This window comes from Porites lutea, chromosome 8, assembly GCF_958299795.1.
Source record: "Porites lutea chromosome 8, jaPorLute2.1, whole genome shotgun sequence".
Classification (NCBI taxonomy): Eukaryota; Metazoa; Cnidaria; class Anthozoa; order Scleractinia; family Poritidae; genus Porites; species Porites lutea.
The window spans coordinates 9,748,673-9,769,798 of record NC_133208.1 but is presented as its reverse complement, the minus strand read 5'-3'; the positions used below and the strand labels follow the sequence as shown (position 1 = coordinate 9,769,798).

At 39.3% G+C, this 21,126-nt stretch overlaps 1 protein-coding gene across 2 annotated transcripts in view; it reads left to right on the top strand.

Annotated features, from left to right (window-relative positions):
- Positions 1 to 21,126, top strand: part of LOC140946111 (beta-hexosaminidase-like) — a 41,196-nt gene that overhangs the window by 3,224 nt on the left and 16,846 nt on the right. The window lies entirely within an intron of this gene.

The following is a 21,126-nucleotide window of genomic DNA, read 5'->3' as shown; positions in this document are numbered from 1 at the left end:
TGAAAAACAAACTTTTGGGGGTCAAAGTCCTGGTCTGGTCACATATAAAGAAACATGCAAGTGATCAGGTTAAAATCAAATTCAATGCAGAACATAGTCATCCAGAAGTGCCTTTGGTCGCCTTTTAACTCTTTCCGACCTCCTTACAGCAAGGGCTGTTCAGATCTCTGTACAGGTACCCCTGGTGGTTCTTGATTGGCTGCAAGTGGTTGCATGGTAACAGCAGGTAGCTGTTCCGGCATCTGCACCGGAACCCGTGGCGAGTGTACTTCTGCTTCAGGAGTTGGTGGCAAGTTCCGGTTCCTCAATTCCTGCCTGGTAGCCTTGGTCAGGAAAGTAAAAAGGCTTAACATGCTGTAGATTTCTCCTATACTGGAAACTCTAGGGTGACTGCAAAATAACTTGGTCCCCATATCTAGACAACACTGTATAGGGCTCTCTCTCGTAGGCTGTTGAAAACTTGTTTTCTTTCCTCTTCTCCAACAGGACAGCATCTCCTCCCTTCACCTCTCTTTCTCTAGCATGTAAAAGCTTTTCCACATACTCCTTATTAGACTGCTTCCTTTGAGACATCACGATCTCTGACACTTTGGTCACTCGCCCCAGGTTCCTCCTCGTGAATACATATGAGCTCAGGCATCTTTGTGAAAATGTTTCGTTTAAACAACAATTCAGGTGGGCTACTCCCCGTACTTGAGTGTGGAGTTAATCTGTATGCAAGAAGAAACTTGTTCAACCCTTCTCTCCAATTCTTTCCATCAGAATGAGCAACTCTGATGGACTCCAAAAGTTCCCTATTTTGTCTCTTAACTTCTCCATGAGTTGTAACTGCCCTTATATACTCATCATCATCCTGAGACTGTTCCCCTGGTGCTGTCTTTGTTAACCTTGACAAAGCGTCTGCAATATTCTTCCGGGAAGGTACATAACGAAACTTTATACTTGTACGATTGAAGGCGCAACATCCAGTATTCTATCCGGGTGACGGTTTGGACTTGCTTGAGTAAATGGTCAGTAAAAAGAGCAAATTCTAGCCGTCCATATACATACAAATGGAATCGTCCGCATTCCCAGATTAAAGCGAGAGCCTCCTTTTCAGTCTGACTGTACCGACCTTCAAATTTACTCAGGGTACGACTAGAAAAACACACAGCTCTACTTTCTCCATCAGGACAACTGGACTGGTATCAGCAGTTAGCCGTGTGAGCCTCATTATCAAAAGATGCCAAAACAGGAGTGCTTGCGATCGGCTGTTTTAGTTTTTGAAAAGAGTTCTCCTGCTCTTCATTCCATTCTTTCATCCTTAAGTGAGATCCGATGGGACACTGCTTACGAAATTCGATGATGTGAAAGATATTTGGTGCCACTGGGAAAGCCTTCTCAAGCAAGCTATTGATCATCATGCTCCAATCAAACCCGTGAACCTTAAAAGCAATCACCTGCCGTTGACCAACCCTGCTATTCAAAAGCAAATGCGCATCAGGAATCTTTTGTATAAGAAATTCGGCCGAGTTCCTACGAATGAAAACTGGAGTAACTACCGATGTCAAAGCTGTGAAAAGACAGTCAGTTAAAGATTTCTGTTCTGATGCAGCGTCTGTTTCTTTTAGATGCTCTCCTGGGTTATTCTGGAAAAACTGAGACCACTCCTACCAAATAGTAAGTCCAGTGTTAATACAAGTTCAATTTGATAACTTGAAAATGGCACAATTATCCCTGACGCCAGTGCGTCTCTTAATGAATATTTTACGTCTCCTACAATTAATGAGTCCGTCCTAACCTTGTCCGTGGATGAATTTTCTAGCCACGCCAGGGTTGTCAGTTTTGAGACGAAGGCACCCAAATTAAGTTTTTCTTTTCATCGTTAGTGTGGCCCGAGTTTCTGAAGTCCTCTCTAATCTAAACATTAGGAGGTCAGCCGGCCCCGACGGAATATCACCCAAGCTGCTTAAAATTGCCGCTTTAGTCATAGCCTAACCTATTACTAAACTTTGCAATTATTGTATTGACGAAGGCGAGTGGCCATGTCAATGGAAACTTAGTAAAGTCACCCCTGTTCATAAGAAAGACTACGAAACATCTAAGAAGAGTTATCGCCCTATTAGTGTCTTATCAGTTATACCCAAGGTGTTTGAGAAACTAAAATTTGATCAATATTAGAGCGTATTCACACCAGTCTTTTCGGACAATATGTCAGGGTTCCTGCGTTGGCATTCTTGCTGTTCCGCTTTGTTAAAGCTAACAGATGATTGGAGCCAGGCTCTTGACAAAAAAAAGGATGTTGCGGTGGTCGTTATTGACCTATCCAAAGCGTTTGACTTTTTTACTAGCAAAACTGAAAGGTTACGGCGTTCACGATTCAGCTATAAAACTGATTCAGTCATATCTATCGGGCCGCTTTCAACGAGTAAAATGTAATGAAAGGTGTCAGACTGGCGGCCTCTTCGCTGTGGAGTGCCGCAAGGGACTCCTCTAGGTCCGCTTTTTAAATATCTTTGTGAATGATGTCCTGGATCTTCCTCCCTACATCTGCGTGCTTATGACACAACGCATTATATAGCCCATGAGAGCCCCTGCACACTGAGTGTGGAATCTACACTAAATCAAGACATAGAGAGATTAACCCTCTGGTTCACTGCGAATTACCTGCAAGTAACTGCTACTAAAACTCAGGCAATGACACTAGGGAAATCTCAGTACCAATAAAATCTTTTTATTGGTGATCAGTCCATCGAAATTGAACCAACTCTCAAGATTCTTGGCGTTACATTGGATCGGGATTTGTCTTTCAAGCCCCACGTTGCAATCTTGCTGAAAAAACCGCATGCCAAGATAGCCGCACTATGGAGGATTAAGCGCTTAGCTCCTTCGGACGTTATGATTTGTCTTTATAAAGCCTACCTGTTACCGCATTTAGAATACTGTTGCCCACTACTTCTGGGCTTATCTAAAGCCTTGAAAAATAACAGTATATCGGTTCATGATAACCGTCAGGAATATAGGGACATTCCATGACCACTTTGCCCACAATAACAAAAGTTGATGCTTGGTGTAGTTGGTGCAGTTAAAGTAGTTGGTGTAGTTCCCGTAGCTGGTGTAGTATGTGTTGTTGGTGTAGTATATGTAGTTGGTGTAGTATGTGTAAGTTGGTGTAGTTAGTGTAGTTGGTGTAGTATATGTAGTTGGTGTAGTATGTGTAGTTGGTGTAGTAAGTGAAAGTTGGTGTAGTATGTGTAGTTGGTTTAGTTGGTGTAGTTAGTGTAGTTGGAGTAGTATATGTAGTTGGTGTGGTATGTGTAGTTGGTGTAGTTTGTGTAGTTTGTGTAGTATGTGTAGTTGGTGTAGTTAGTGTAGTTGGTGTAGTATATGTAGTTGGTGTAGTATGTGTAGTTGGCGTAGTGTGTGTAGTATGTGTAATTAGTGTAGTTAGTGTAGTTGCTGTAGTATATGTAGTTGGTGTAGCTAGTGTAGTTGGTCTAGTATCGTTACTTGGTGTAGTTAGTGTAGTGTAGGTGTAGTATACGTCGTTGGCGTAGATAATGTAGTAAGTGTAGCATATGTGGTTGGTGTAGTATGTTTAGTTGGTATAGTTAGTGTAGTACGTGTAGTACACGTAGTTGGTGTAGTATGTGTAGTTAATGTTGTTGGGTTAGTGTAGTTTGTATAGTTTCTGTAGTTGGTATAGTATATGTAGTTGGTGTAGTTACTGTAGTTGGTGTAGTATGCGTAGTTGGTGTACTTTGTGTAGTTAATGTAGTATATGTAGTTGGTGTAGCTAGAGTAGTTGGTGTAGTATATGTTGTTGGTGTAGTATGTGTAGTCGCTGTAGTATGTGTAGTTAGTGTAGTTGGTGTAGTATATGTAGCGTAGTTGTTGTAGTTGCTGTAGTTGCTGTAGATGGTGTAATTACTGAAGCCGGTGTAGTAGTTGTAGTTGGTGTAGTTGGTGTAGTAGTTGTAGTATGTGTATTTTCTCTAGTAGCTTTAAATGGTGTAGTTGCTCTAGTTGATGTAGTAGCTGTAGGTGGTGTAATTTGGTGTACTTGGTGTAGTTTTGTGTAGTTGGTGTAGTTTGGTGTAGTTTTGTGTAGTTGGTTTAGCTTGGTGTAGTTGGTGTAGTTTGGTGTAGTTGTGTGTAGTTGGTGTAGTTTGGTGTAGTTTGGTCTAGTAGGTGTAGTTTGGTGTAGTTTTGTGTAGTTAGTGTAATTTGGTTTAGTCTTGTGTAGTTGGTGTAGTTTGGTGTAGTAGGTGTAGTTTGGTGTAGGTTGGTGTAGTTTTGTGTAGTTGGTGTAGTTTGGTGTAGTTTTGTGTAGTTTGGTGTACTTTTGTGTAGTTAGTGTAGTTTGGTTTAGTTTGGTTTAGTAGGTGTAGTTTGGTGTAGTTTAGCGTAGTTGGTTTAGTTTGCTGTAGTTGGTGTAGTTTGGTGTAGTTGTGTGTAGTTGGTGTAGTTTGGTGTAGTTTGGTCTAGTAGGTGTAGTTTGGTGTAGTTTTGTGTAGTTGGTTTAGTTTGGTGTATTTGGTGTTGTTGGGTGTAGTTTCGTGTAGTTGGTGTAGTTTGGTTTAGTTGGTGTAGCTTGATATAGTTTGGTGTAGGTTGATGTAGTGTGGTGTAGTTGGTGTAGTTTGGTGTAGTTTGGCGTAATTACTGTTTTTGCTGTAGGACATTTATGGTGGTGATTTGCTAACACCTGTGAAATCTAATGCAACTTTCTGAAGGTTGCTTCTTTGGGAGGCTCGTTACTTTCCGAAACTTTACGGTAATATACCAATGAGGTGTTTATTACTGTGATCATCTACCCAACATAATACACAAGAAATCTAAAAATAATTTTACCCGTTGAAAGCTTTATAACAAGGTAAATCAATTACGATAATATTTCAAAATAAGCGAGTTAACAAAGCAACATTATTTCATTAAACAAACAACAACAACAACACCCATAAAATAAAATATATATATATATATTAAACAGACAAAGCGCCGAGGACACACACAACAGTTTTCTTGGTGTTCACGTAAGTTAGGATTTACGTAATTTTGGTTATTATCTCTTATAATAAATCTTGTATAACTACAAAAACTACAACAACTACTCCAAACTACAACAACTACACAAACTACACCAAAATACACCAACTACCCCAAACTACAGTAACTACACCAAACACAATAACTACACATACTACAGCAACTACAGCAACTAGTTGTACTATACCAACTACAGCAACTACGCTAACCACACCAACTACACCAACTACAGCAACTACACTAACTAAGCCAACTACAATAACTACACGAACTACAGTAACTGCAGCAACTACACCAACTACACCTACTACACTAACTACAGCAACTACAAAAACTTCACCAACTATAGTAACCACAGCAACTACAACAGCTACCGCAACTACACCTACTACATTAGATACACCAACTACAGCAACTACAGCAACCAAAACTACTACACCAACTACAACAACTACAGCAACTACACCTACTATAATAACCACACCAACTACAGCAACAACAGAAACTACAACTACTACACAAACTACAACAACTACAGCATTAACAGCAACTACAGCAACTACACCAACTACAGCAACTACACAAACTACACAAACTACACCAACTACATATAATAAATCAACTACACAAACGACACTAACTGCACTAACCACACCAACTACACCAACTACATATACTACTCCAACTACACTAACTACTCCAACTACATATACTACACCAACTACACTAACTACACCAACTACACATACTACACCAACTACAGAAACTACATATACTACACCAACTACACCAACTACATATACTACACCAACTACATATACTAAACCAACTACACTAACTATACCAACTACACATACTACACCAACTACACCAACTACATATACTACCCGAACCACACTAACTAAAGCAACTACACCGACTACATATACTACTCCAACTACACTAACTACACCAACTACATATACTACACCAACTAGAGTAACTACGAATAACTACACTAACTACACAAACTACACCAACTACACATACTACACCAACTACACATACTACACTGACTACACCATCTACACTAACTACGCATACTACACCAACTACCTATACTACACCAACTAGAGTAAACACACTAACTACACCAACTACACCAACTACATATACTACACTAACTACACCATTTACATATACTACACCAATTACATATGCTACAGCAACTACACACACTACATATACTACACCAACGACACTAAGTACACATACTACACCAACTACCCATACTACACCAACTACAGTAACTACACCAACTACAGTAACTACACAAACTACACTAACTATACCAACTACACAAACTACACCAACTACATATACCACCAGAACCACACTAACTAAAGCAACTACATATACACCAACTACACCAACACTACACTACACCTACACTACACCAACTACATATACTACTCCAACTACATACACTACACCAACTACAGTAACTACGCTAACTACACTAACTACACTATTTACACAAACTACACCAACTACAACAACTACACATACTACAGCAACTACACTAACTCCACCAACTACACTAACTACGCATACTACACCAACTACTTATACTACACGAACTAGAGTAAACACACTAATTACACTACCTACACCAACTACACAAACTACACCAACTAAACCAACAACACCAACTACAGCAACTACACCAACTACATATACTGCACCAACTACACTAACTACACATACTACACCAACTTCACATACTACACAAACTGCATATACTACACCAGCTACAGTAACTACACCAACTACAGTAGCTATACAAACTCCACTAACTACACCAACTACACTAACTACACTAACTACACATACTACACCAACTACATATACTAAACCAACTACACTAACTACACCAACTACTCATACTACACCAACTACAGCAAGTACATTAACTACAGTAACTATACTAACTACACTAACCACACTAACTACACCACATACAGCAACTACACCAACTACATATCCCACACTAACTACACTAACTACACCATTTACATATACTACACCAATTACATATACTACAGCAAATACACACACTACATATACTACAGCAACTACACCAACTACACATACTACACCAACTTATATACTACACCAACTACATCTACTACACCAACTACGGTAACTACAGATACTACACAAACTACATATACTACACCAACTACACTAACTACAGCAACTACACTAACTACATATACTACACTAACTACACATACTAGACTAACTACACATACTATACTAACTAGATATACTACACCAACTACACTAACTACACCAACTACGCTAACTACACCAACTACACATACTACACTAACTACAGCAACTACACCAACCACGTATACTATACCAACTACAGTAACTATACAAACTACACTAACTGCACCAACTACACATGCTACAGTAACTACACTTACTACACCAACTAGATATACTACACCAACTACACTAACTACACTAACTACACATACTACACCAACTACCTATACAACACCAACTAGAGTAAACACACTAACTACACTACCTACACCAACTACACAAACTACACCAACTACACCAACTACACCAACTCCACTAACTACACCAACTACATATACTACACCAACTACACTAACTACGTTGACTGCACATACTACAGCAACGACAGCAACTACATATACTACAGCAACTACAGCAACTACACTAACTACACCAACTACACTAACTACACGAACTTGACATACTACACAAAGTACATATACTACACCAACTACAGTAACTACACCAACTATAGTAATTATACAAACTACACTAACTACAACAACTACAGTAACTCTACAAACTACACTAACTACACCAACTACACAAACTACACTAACTACACATACTAAACCAACTGCATATACTACACCATCTACACTTACTAAACCAACTACAGCAAGTACACCAACTACAGTAACTACAACAACTACATTAACTACATCAACTACAACAACTACACACACTACATATACTACTGCAACTACACCAACTACACTAACTACACCAACTACATATACTACACCAACTTTAGTAATTATACCAACTACACTAACTACACCAACTACACAAACTACACTAACTAAACATACTACGCCAACTACATATATTACACCAACTATACTAACTACACCAACTAAACATACTACACCAACTACACATACTACACCAACTACACATACTACACTAACTACATATACTACACCAACTACATTAACTACACCAACTACACTAACTACACATACTACACCAACTACTTATACTACACCAACTACATTAACTGCACATACTACACTAACTACACCAACTACACATACTACACCACCTACAGCAACAACAGCAACTACACCAACTACATTGACTACACTAAGTACACCAACTACACATACTACACAAACTACATATACTACATCAACTACACTAACTACACCAACTACGTATACTACACCAACTACACTAAGTACACCAACTACAGCAACTACACTAACTACATATACTACACCAGCAACGCATACTACACTAACTACACATACTACACGAACTACATATACTACACCAACCACACTAACTACACCAACTACACATACTACACCAACTACAGCAACTACACCAACCACGTATACTACACCAACTACAGTAACTATACAAACTACACTAACTACACCAAGTACACATACTACACCAACTACACTAACTACACCAACTACACAAAACTACACCAACTACACATACTACACGAAGTACATATACTACACCAACTACACAAACTACACCAACTACACATACTACACCAACTACACAAAATTACACCAACTACACATATTAGACCAACTACATATACTACACCAACTACACTAACTACACCAACTACACATACTCCACCAACTACAGCAACTACACCAACTACTCTAGCTGCAGCAACTACACCAAACATCAACTTTCTTACAGTGGGCAAAGTGGTCATTGAATGTCCCTATATTCGTGACGGTTATCATGAACCCAGTGGGCAAAGTGGTCGTGGAATGTCCCTATATTCGTGACGGTTGTCATGAACCCATTACCTAGCAACATCGAATATACATGTACGAATCATTCCCTGGGGAGACTCCCATATGATAGGAGCGGGGATGCTCGTGGGAAATTTTGAATTAAACCCTTAAAGGAGACCAACCTGGGCGTGGCCCAACCTTTTGTTGACCCCTAAATGTGATCATTTTAAACTTTGATTACTTGAATCGATAAATAAAACGAATTGAAAATATATAATTTTTTAATATTTCGTCGAGTCCAACCCTAAAAGAGACCTTTACGGCTAAATATAATGGTGTCCGGGCAATCATTATGCGATCAAGATATTACAGAATCTAGGTAATTTGGCTACCTATGACTTTTGCCCAGCAATGGCTGCTATGAACACGCTTGAGCAAAGACGTACCCTGCAATCACTTATTCTATTTTTAAATGTTTTAAACTAGATGGGCTAAATTATATATCCCAATTTTTTACATTTCGGTTAATTTACGAGGCAGTGGCTTAAATGTTGTGCAGCCTCCATATAATAGCCTTGTCATGCATAACACCTATTTGTAGATGATTGCCCACATGTGGAATCAGTTACCAAATGTCACCAAATCCTCGACCACTAGCACAATTTCGTGCTCGCCTGAATAATGTTAATTGCACAGGGTGCCAGTGCATGAACTGAATACATTTTTATCTATTTTTACATTTTTACATACTCTTGAGTTAGTCTATATATATATATATATATATATATATATATATGTATTTTAAATATGTTAATCAGTTTATAATTAGGATTAGTCCAATTTAAACTATTTTTAATGCATGTACTTAGGTTTTTTAGGGTTTTTTTTTTTCACAAAAAATAGTCCCATAAAAATTTTCCCAAACTTACGATATGCTTAATAGTTAGGTTTTTTATATTTGTATATGCATAATTCACATTTTATCTTGTTTCGTGTTTTTAGTTTGTCGAGCGTTTTTAACACGAGTCTCTGGCTCGGAAGATTGTGCAAACGCTTCCTACGCCTTGGACCCCTTCCTGGCAATCTTCTTTTGTGGGTCAGCAGTAGTGGCAAAATTAGGGATAAATGTGAATCCCATGTTTGCTCAGCCCCATGAAAACTATTTTGGTCATACGAAATGTGCATTTGCATTCAGGGTTAAGTTCTTCTCCTCAAGCCTCTCCAAAACCTTTATAATCAAATTCTTACCATTCCGCGCGTGCAAAACAAGATCATCAGCTATGTTAGCTACACCATTCAAACCTGCTATTGATTGAGTGATAATATGCTGATACTTCTCAGGAGCAATATTAATGCCGAACTTTTATATCTCTTGTCTCTGAAAATCCCATCGTCGGTAGCAAACGCAGTAATGTCCCTTGAACTACTGTCTAATTCAATTTGATGAAAAACCCAGCGCAAGTCAAGTTTGGAAAATACTACACTCCCATTTAGACTTTCTTATACCTCATCAACTGTAGTTATCGGCAATCTCTCACACACTATAGCTTCATTGGTTCTTGTCATGTCAACACATAAGCGAATGTCTCCTGATGGCTTTGGTATGACCGCGACTGGGCTAACCCACCTAGTAGGATCCTCTACCCTTTCAATGATGTCATGTTCAAGGAGTTCATTAATCTTTGCTGTCACTTTATCCTTAAGAGAGAAAGGAACTCTTTGCATCTTTTGAATAAGTGGTGTTATCTGAGAATCAATATATATATATTTTTTAATAACTGATTTATTAAACATCATTGAACATAACATTACAATAAACTTTACAATAACAAGGCGGCAAATAAAAAGGAGGCCACACAGTAAAAAATAAAATAAAATAAAATAACCAAAATAAACAAAGAAGCAGAAAAAAAGCGAAATACGAAGCTTCAACAGATTAACAAGAACATGCAGAACAAATAGAAAAATGTTTGCTAAATTACTATAAATCCAACACTAATCAGAAATGCACAGCGTGGTCCACTTTTTTTTCGTATTTGTTAAGATTTACGTTTGTTATTGCAATTTCTCTTTCGCACTGGATTTTAATTTCCAGGAGAACAATGAAAACTTCCAGCTCTGGGGTCTCAAACTTGTTTCTAGCTAAGTAAACGTAATATCTAGCAATTAAGAGATAATGGTTAAAAGTATGAAAGCTGTTAGATCCAGGTTTGTATCCATAAAGAACTTCCGTTGGATTGGGATTCATGTTTTAGGAACGTTTACGATTCCACCAATCTATGACTTTTTCCCACTCGTAAAATAAAAGTGGCTAATAGTTTCACAATGAGCACAATAGTTTCACAATGAGCATCACATTGTTCGCATTTTGGAGAAGATTTAACATTCATTTTCCACGGGCTTTGCTTGGTCGGAAGAATATCGTGGATGAGTTTGAACTGAAAACTTCTTAGCTTATTTTTCATGGTGATTTTGAATGGAAGCTCATAATACGGCCTAGCAGTGAATGTTTGTTCTCTTAAATAGGATTCAGTTAATGGAGAGTAGAAAGATTTCTCAGCAAAAATTAGTCGAGCATATTTTGCTGAAACATTTCCAACGGTTAGTCGTATTACCTTTGCTTCGTTGCATTTGTGTGTTCCTGATTGCCATGTAAGATAGCATTTTTCCAATCATTAGGAATCGCGGCCAGGAGGCCACCGTAATCAAGAAAGGTACCACGAATGTTAAAAGTATCTTTCAGGTCTTGGAAAGATAGGAAGTTATCGTGAGCATTGAGAATATCTTTGATTCTTAAAATGCCTTTACTAACCCATGCTTTGTAAAAAACCGTCTTTCCGCCGATCTTAATAAAGCGGTTATTCCAAAGTATTTTCTCTTTAATTTCATTAACACTAAGGGGTACCTTGGAATGAAGGATCTGCCAGACCGTTAAAATGTTCCTATAAAAGAGGGGGAGACTGTTGATAGGAGACAATTCTGTCGTTGTATCATAGGGGTCAGCGATATTTCATGGGCCGTATTGTATGTGTAAAACGATGATGGCTGCATGTGCTTTGAGAATAAAGTGTTGTGTTCTCGAAAGCTGTTGTTCCTTTGATGGGAGTTTTCCCAGCCGGTTAACAAGACCTTCTAGATCTAAGAATTTCAAATGGTAATTACACTGAAACAAAAAAGAGCCTCCGATTTTTTCAAGATGACAGTCAAAAAGCGCGCACCAATGATGACCATCCGATGAACAATTGCGATTTACCCAGGCAGCTTAAAGAGATTTTTCTACGTCCGCGAAATTGAGCATGTTAGGGCCACCTTTGGAGATTGGGCCTCTCAGTGTGTTTCTTTTGATTTTATCAGGCTTATGAAAGGGAAAATGACCTTATTAACTTCTTTAGCAAAATCGGTCGGAGTATCAAGTACAGAGCTATTATAAACAAGTTTGGACAGTGCTAATGTTTTGACAATAGCAATTCGCCCCAGGATTGACAAGCGCCGACCTGACCGAAGATTTAACACCTTTTTAATTTTAACAAGCCGTTCATCAAAGTTGATTTTTTCGCCAACGTGCGTTTCAAAAGCGAAAACTACACCGAGGGAGGAGACGTATTGCTTCGGCCAAGAGATTCCAAAAGGCTCGTCTTTACCTAATCTATTTTTCCACAATCCCAGCCACAGCCCTTCAGTTTTCGACTTATTTATCCTCAGACCGGCGAGCGTACTGAATCGATCAAGCAAAGCGAAAAGGGCTACTGCAGACGAGTCGTCGTGAATAAAAGTAGTGGTATCATCGGCATATAAGCTTACTTTAGATTCTTTGTTTCCGTTCTTAAGACCTTTGATTGATTTGCTTGTTCTGATCTGAATAGCAAGAGGCTCTAAGGCAAGAATAAAAAGCATCCTGGAAAGCGGGCACCCTTGTCTCACTCCCCTTTTTAGGGGGATGAATTAGGCGTGTCCATTTACAATGCAGCTAGAGATATTATGATAAAATGTGTGGACCCAGTTACGAAAACTTGGGCCAAAGTTCATTTCCTCTAACACCCAGAAGAGGTAGTCCCATTCTAACGAGTCAAACGCTTTTTCAAACTCCAGAAAGAAAATCATTCCTTAGTCATTTTCGTGTTGTGCGATAATATCAGAAATAAGACGGATGTTTTCGCCAATGAATCCGTCCTTAATGTATCCTGTTTGATTACTTCCTATAAGGAGCGGAAGAACTTTGTCCAGCCGTTTAGCAATGCATTTAGTAGCAATTTTGTAATCTGTATTTAAAAGCGAAATGGGTCGCCAATTTTTAAGAGACAATAGGTCCTTATCCTTTTTGGGATTAGCGAAATAATTCCTTGTCTCTGAGAGATGGACAGTTCTCCTTGTAGAGCCCCGTGATTAAGACAGTCAATCAAAGGGCAGGAAATCTCCTTCCATAAACAGAGATAGAATTCCGCTGTAAGACCGTCTGTTCCGGGGGTCTTGTTACGATGAAAAGCTTTAATGGCAGATAAGCATTGTGCTTCAGTAATCGAACCTTCACAAAGGCTTTGTGAGACGTCGTCTAGTAAAGGTCTAGAATTAAGAAAGTCTGATAGCTGGTCAGGAGATCGAGGTTTGGCCTTCGGAAGTATATAATTTTTGGTAGTAATTCTTCATTTCATTCAAGATAGTTTTCGAGTCTTCTATTGTAGACCCTGCCGAGGATTTCAATTATTTAATGTGTCTTTTGTTGTAACTTCTTTTCGAAAGGTTGAGAAAATATTTATTACATTTTTCTCCTGATTCATACCATAGCGCTCGGCTTCTGACAATACAACCCTTTGGTTTTCTCCTCGGTCATTTGATCTAATTTAGTTTTAATTTTTTTTTGCCTCGTTCGCTAGAGGATTTCCTTTTGGAGCAGCATCAATACGAGCATTTAGATCTTGGAGTTTTCGGAGAAGTTTGAATTCCATATCTCTTTTTTTCCTTTTCTTTTCTTTCCATTTTTATCATTTCCCAAAAAAGCCTTTTATCAGTAACTTCCCTGTACTTTTCTTTAGCATTTAGGTTGAAAACTTCAATTTTGTGACGAATTCTTCGTTCTCAAGAAGAGAATTATTAAACTTCCAAAACCCTCGTCCTCTTGGTACGCCCTGTTGTCAACTAGATGGTGACAGGCGAGTGATCTGAGTCATAATAAGCACTGATATCGGTTTCAGTAACGGGTGTTAGTAATTGTTTCGAAATTAGCCAGAAATCTAGTCGACATTTAATCTTTCCTGAGCCATTTTCCCAAGAATAACGCTTCTTATGCGGGTGTTGAGTTCCCCAGACGTCGACTAAGTCAAAGCTGTTACAAAAATCCTGGATTGCTTGGATGGTCCTTTTCTTATGGAGTATGTCCCTACCACCTACTTTATCGACCTCTGTCAAAGGACAGTTAAAGTCACCGCCTAGTAAAATGTTGTTAGTACTACTACGGCGAATGGGATCGATGACTTTGTCAAAAAAGTTAACTTGCTGGTTTTGGTCATTGGGAGACACAAATTATCTTGATTAATCTTTATGTTCGCGACGAGAAAACGTCCATTTTTGTCCACAGTGATTTCCAGAATATCAACGTTTAGGGAAGGCTTAAACAATATCATTACGCCCTTACTGTGTTTGGAACCGTGCGCAAACAGGATTTCACCACCCCATTCTGCCCGCCACACATCCTCCAAGCTAGGATCGCTATAGGTTTCTTGTAAGAAAATTATATCAAATCTATTCAGATGTAGCCACCGAGAGAGCTTCCTCCGTTTAATTGACTTGTAATTTTTTAACTTGCCAACCCCACTGAACACTCTAGGAAACTTGACTTTTAGGCTCTCTACAAAAATTTCCGCTCATGACATTACAGTTCTCTGTAACTGGACCCGGTACTTTGTTTACTCGTAGAACTCCTAAGTCAACCGCTGTCGAATACTCCAAGAGACACTGCCCCTTCTAAACAACAATGAATTGCACAGAAACACTCACACTGTCCATCGAAACAACTGAAGTAAATTGCCCCATATCTCTAACTCCTGCCTCCATGGCCATATAAGTTCTTGCTGCATTCTCACTAAATTACTCGCTGATCCAGAATCAACTAACACCTCACGACTAATCCCCCCTATGTTAACTACAACAACAACGGGATCCTCAACACCTGTTATTATCCATTCAAAATATTTCCCCAATTCTGATTGGCTAAAAGCACATGCATAATTCACCATAACCAGTTACTGATGACCAAAATTGAAAGAATTTTGTGTTTAACGAGGAAATGACGTCAAAAATGCAGCCTTCTACAGGTTAATGCACCGTTAACCGAGAAGACGTGGGGACTAGATTGAGTTGTTTTCGTTGTAAAAACTAAAATAGAGGACACTTCACTCGTTTCAAAAGTAAGAACTACAGCTGGAACAAGGCGAAATAATGGCTAAAAACATGGCAAAAACAGCAAGAAGACAACTCGGAGGACGACATCTGCTATTTGGAGAATATTTGCGGAGCTGAACAAACCTAAAGGTAAACTATCGAAGATAAAGTTAACGTCGATGCAGGTAAGCTTGTTTTAGCTATGTTTTTAAACTAGGAATTATTTTGAATGAATAATAAAACAATTATTGAATTCGGCTTTCCTATCATATGAAGAATTATGGAGATCTCGGAGGGTGTTATCCGTCGAGGCCGTAACACCCTCCTCGATCTCCATAATTCTTCATAAGATACTCAGCCTCATTCATTAATTGTTAAATAATGCACATGTTACCTCTTCCACTAAAGTAGAAGCAAATGAATCTTACTCACCTGGTTGACCTTCATCACACTCAACAAGATTAGCACCACCTCTTTTATGACTTTGTTTCTGACTGGAATTCCTGTTTAAGTGTTGCTGGTCTGTCTCTTATCCGCTCTCATCTCTAGCAGCGAGCCAAATGACCGTACCTACCACATTTCACACACTTTCTCCCTCTTGGTGGATACTTCCAGTCGCGGACAAAATGACCTTCCTTGCCACTGTTAAAACACATTTCAACTTGTTTTGCTTTGACAGCATTCGTACTCGCTCCCACATCTTTATTATGATAAGCCATCTGCGAAGCTTACTCCCGTGCCGACTCCCACAAACAAACTTTATCCATGGCTTCCTGTAGTCAAATATGTTTGACCTCAAGCGATTTCTTCTTCCAATCCAAGTCGGGCAACATTTCAATAAGCTGACAGTCTCGTAGGTTATCTTCCGCCAAAATTACAATATCGAGCTTGCGTTTTCAAACCCAACAAAATCTGTCAGCAGATTCTCCCTGTTGAAGTGTCAAGTGTCGAAACACGTGGTGCTCGTAAGGCACATTATCGTCAGAACGAAAATGAGGATCTAACGTTCGAAGGAAATCTTATACTTATTGTCAGTCGACGCGTTAATCGGTCCACAGTCTTGGAGATCTTCATAGAGGTCCTGTACTTCTAACCCTGCCAAGTGAAGTAATTGCGATTTCTTTCGTGACTCCCTTTCTTTTGATGTAATATTGAAACGCTTGTTTGGTTTACGCTGGGCTCAGAGGACGAAACCATGTGACACTTAGAAATTTTTTCCGCTTGACTGCCGGTCAAGGTTTTCAAAACACTAAATGGCCGGCAGTCCTATACTCTCAGTAAATTTCACAAAATGGAAAAATTCCAGCTAATCTAAACTATCACATGTCGTGATCCTGATCAAACCAGCCGGTTTTGTGGGATTTTTATACATAGGCGTACGGGCCGGGGGGGGGGGGCGATGGGGGCTGCAGCCCCCCAGATTTTGGGCAACTCAGATTTTTTTGGGCAGATTGTTCACTAATTTGTTAAAGTAGACCGGAATGTTTACAAAACCGCTAACAAGAGCGCCTTGATACATACTAAATACTCAAATCCTTTTTTTGGCAGAGCTATTTCCATGATCTTTTGCCCACGTTTCTAAAAAGATTGAAACTACTATGAGGTGAAATTGCATGTCAAAAGTGCTTCGTTTTCTACAGATAACAGCCAAACATCAAGATTTTCCTTTTTTACCATATTTCTAACGATAAAAACTTTATCCCAAAATATCTCCACGACACTCTTACAGGTTCCGTTTTAACTTCACGAACATCGAGGCGATCATTGGAGGAAAACGCTCCCGTGAACGATTTCGGAAGAACAGTTCCCAGTGAGAAATGTTCCTGCAAGTATAATAGCTAATGGTGTCATTTGGTTGCTATGACAACTCTGATGTTATTGCAACCCGGATCATAACAAATTTTCATCAATTATCTAGATAAATACAACTGTGGTGGCAATTTCTCCAAATGTTTGTTTATGGTGTCGTAGTCTATGCTTAAAAAAAACTTCACAGGTGTTGACCCTGAAAAACTGTATCGAGCCACTTTCATATGCTAGTACGGCATATGTTGTTGCATCGTATGGCCCTCGTTTCTGTTCGGCTGTTTTGTAAAAATTTGGGCAACTTGCAAGAATTTTTTTGGGGCAAATGGTTTACCGCCCCCCCTGGCAAAAAATTGCCCGTACGCCTATGTTTCTATATCATGTTTTTGTTGGTCACGAGTCTTTGGATGTTCGCTACTGTTTTCTTTCCAAAACATGGCGTGACAGGCGACGTTTGACGTCATACCATCTTGACCTTTCTGTCTGCTGCTTCTGGAGCTGAAATACACTTCAACATTATCCTTGTCGAAGATTTTGTGAAATTTACTGAGAATATAGGAATGCCGGCCATTTAGTGTTTTGAAAACCTTGACCGACAGTCGAGCTGAAAAAAGTTCTAAGTGTCACAAAACATGGTTTCGTCTTCTGAGCCCAGCGTAAACCAAACACTAGACTTGAGATCTATTAAGCATTTCAGGATCGCTTGACTTTTCTAAATCGACATATGATAGTTTAGATTAGCTAGAATCTTTGGATTTTGTGAAATTTGCTGAGAATATAGGACTGCCGGTAATTTAGTGTTTTGAAAACCTTGACCGGTTACCGGCCATATAGCCACAGCATAAATGACCGGCAATCCAATATTCTCAGTAAATTTCACAAATTTATAAAATCCAGCTAATCTAAGCTATCATATGTCGATTAAGAAAAGTCAGCCGATCCTGAAATGCTTTATAAATCTCAAGTCTAGCGTTTGGTTTATGCTAGGCTCAGAAAACGAAACTATGTTTTGTGATCGACACTTTGAACTTTTTTCAGCTCGACTGCCGGTCAAGGTGTTGAAGAAACTAAATAACCGGCAGTCCTATATTCTCAGTAAATTTCGCTTGACTTTTCTTAATCGACATATGATAGTTTAGTTTAGCTGGATGTTTTCGATTTGTGAATGTTACAGAGAATATAGGACTGCCGGTAATTTAGTGTTTGAAAACCATGACCGGCAGTCGAGCTGAAAAAGGTTCTAAGGTGTAAGTGTCACAAAACATGGTTTCGTCTTCTGAGCCCAGCGCAAACCAAACGCTCGACTTGAGATCTTTTAAGCATTTCAGGATCGCTTGACTTCGACATGTGATTTTAGATTTTAGATTAGCGGAGATTTTTCGATTTTGTGAATTTACTGCCGGTCATTTAGTGTTTTGAAAACCTTGACCGGTTACCGGCCATATAGCCACAGCGTTTATTTTAACATTAAAAGATTAGCGAAATTAACATACTGCTTTACGAACAATTAGCAGGGTTAATCTGGGATATTACTTGAGCGAAACAGTTCTCAACACAAACTAGACAAACTAGCAGTTCATATATGATTTATTTCATATATCATTAACACAAACTAGTCTGCCGATTGGAACTTTACACACCGTGTGTGTACACTTGCTCGGCGCCAGCTCCGAATGTAGTTAATTTCCGCCATTCTTAATCCAAATGTATGGCTGGAAAATAACAGCACCCAGTCTGTAACTATGCCTATGCCACAATTCCATCCTTAAAAGCTCTGTCAGTCATAGTAATGAATAGAAACAAGAAGGAACCTTCATAATAAAGGTGTCCCAAAACAGTCGCCTAGTCTACTAAATATGGCTTTGGTAAGGTCCATTTTTAGGACGCAATTTTCTCAAAAACAAGGACAAATAACACAAAACAACAACAAGAGGTGCTTACCTCGAGGGTTCAAGTGTGGCTTTGAAGGGTCGTCATCGCGATAAGACAACAAACGAAGGCAAAAACATACGCCAGAAATTAAAGCAGCACTATAAACTCCGAAAAAGAACAACATGCAGGCAAACAAACCCTACATTTCGTCTGGTCTACGCCACATTTTCGCCATCGTTTCGTCACAAATTTCAACTTTGATGGAACCATCCAACGCCATCTTGTAGAACGAATCAACCAATGGGCGATAAGAAATCAGCCCACGTGACTTAAGTTTCCTATCCAGTCTTTCTATTATCCATGATAACAAGACCCGCCACAAAGGCTCAACAAGAATCCTGTTTATTCACGACCGCCCCAACACTCAGTGAACAACACTCGTTGCGCTAGCCTGCGAACAGCAGACGCATTTCCGGTCGTCGCTTCTCTCCCTCCGAAAAATAGCGTCTGCGAACTCGAGCGGCAAAACGATTTCCGTGACGTAAAACCTTTTGTTTTGATGTAGGCCAATCAGATCAAAGGATAGAATACAGCTCGAGTGACTCCTCGCGACCTCGCGCTGAAGTGTCTTGGATTTTGGCGAGAATTACCAAATACGCTTTGGAACGTGAATTTTACGACCATAACAAGGTTTCCTGCGACGTTGAATGGTGACTTCTTTATGAAGCAACGGCTTCTTAAGCTATGTATGTGATGTGGGCCTTTGGTTTCGCTTTATAAAAGACGGTAGTACGTGACATAAACAAAACCTGGACCAAATAATCGCTACAGCGAAAGGAAAGCATCATAGCTTATGACATCGCGCTCAGACTTATTTATTTCAATTTAACCAGCGCTGTCAAAAGGTGGTGAATCAATTATACAGACACATCCTTGACTGATTCAGAAATCTCTAACAATCGCTCGTTAATAATTCTAGTATCGCCACAACACAATGATCTGAAATATTATAAACCTTGGCCAGACCCAGCGTGAAATAAATAGTTACAGCAGTAAATAAATCATAGTCAAAATGACATTTCAGCTACGACGCTTCGACTCATCTCACAAAAGACTATGGAAATGAGAACCTTGAAAAGAACATGTACTTAAAGAGATATACCGGAACAAATATAAAATGCTTTCGATCTGATCAAAGTTCTATCTGAACCAAGAAGCAACCACGCATGGAAAATCAATTACCACATGTCCTACCTTTCCAAGATAAAGGATATCTACTAAAAATATCTAAAGCGGCACACGACAAACTATCGAAGAGTTCTCCAAGGCACACTTTCCTGTCAGGAACCAGAGAGGAACAGAAGCAACAAACGGCATGATGCGTCTTCTGTCATTAGGACATTTATCGTTTCGAATATGATCAAAACAACAAGGTGTGATAAATCAATGACTTCGTAGGCAAATAGATGAAAAATGTCCTCTAATCTTTTCTTCGATATGAATCCTCTTGATACTTATTTCGTCAATCAGTCCCACAATCCTTGCAAATTAACTTTCGTAAACGCGTCGTTCTGAGAAAAAAGGACGGCTATACACAAGCCACGTCGTCCTTTCAATTTCGACTTGAAAACATATCCACCGCGCACGATCCTGCGAGAAGTCTCGCGAGTTAGTTCCTTGATTTTAAGAGCTAAACCGTGATTGGCTAAAAAGGTTTTACGTCACGGAAATCGTTTTGCCGCTCGGGTTCGCAGACGCTATTTTTCGGAGGGAGAGAAGCGACGACCGGAAATGCGTCTGCTGTTCGCAGGCTATCGTTGCGCGCACTCTCGTTTTTAATCGACCCCGATGTAAGTCTCGGATGAAGTAACGGAAAACCGCTGTACACTAGACTCACCAGTGCGCCATCCCGCGGTGTGATTACATGTAGATTTGGTTAAACAGAGTACAGATAAACAGATGAAGTGAACATGGTCACAAG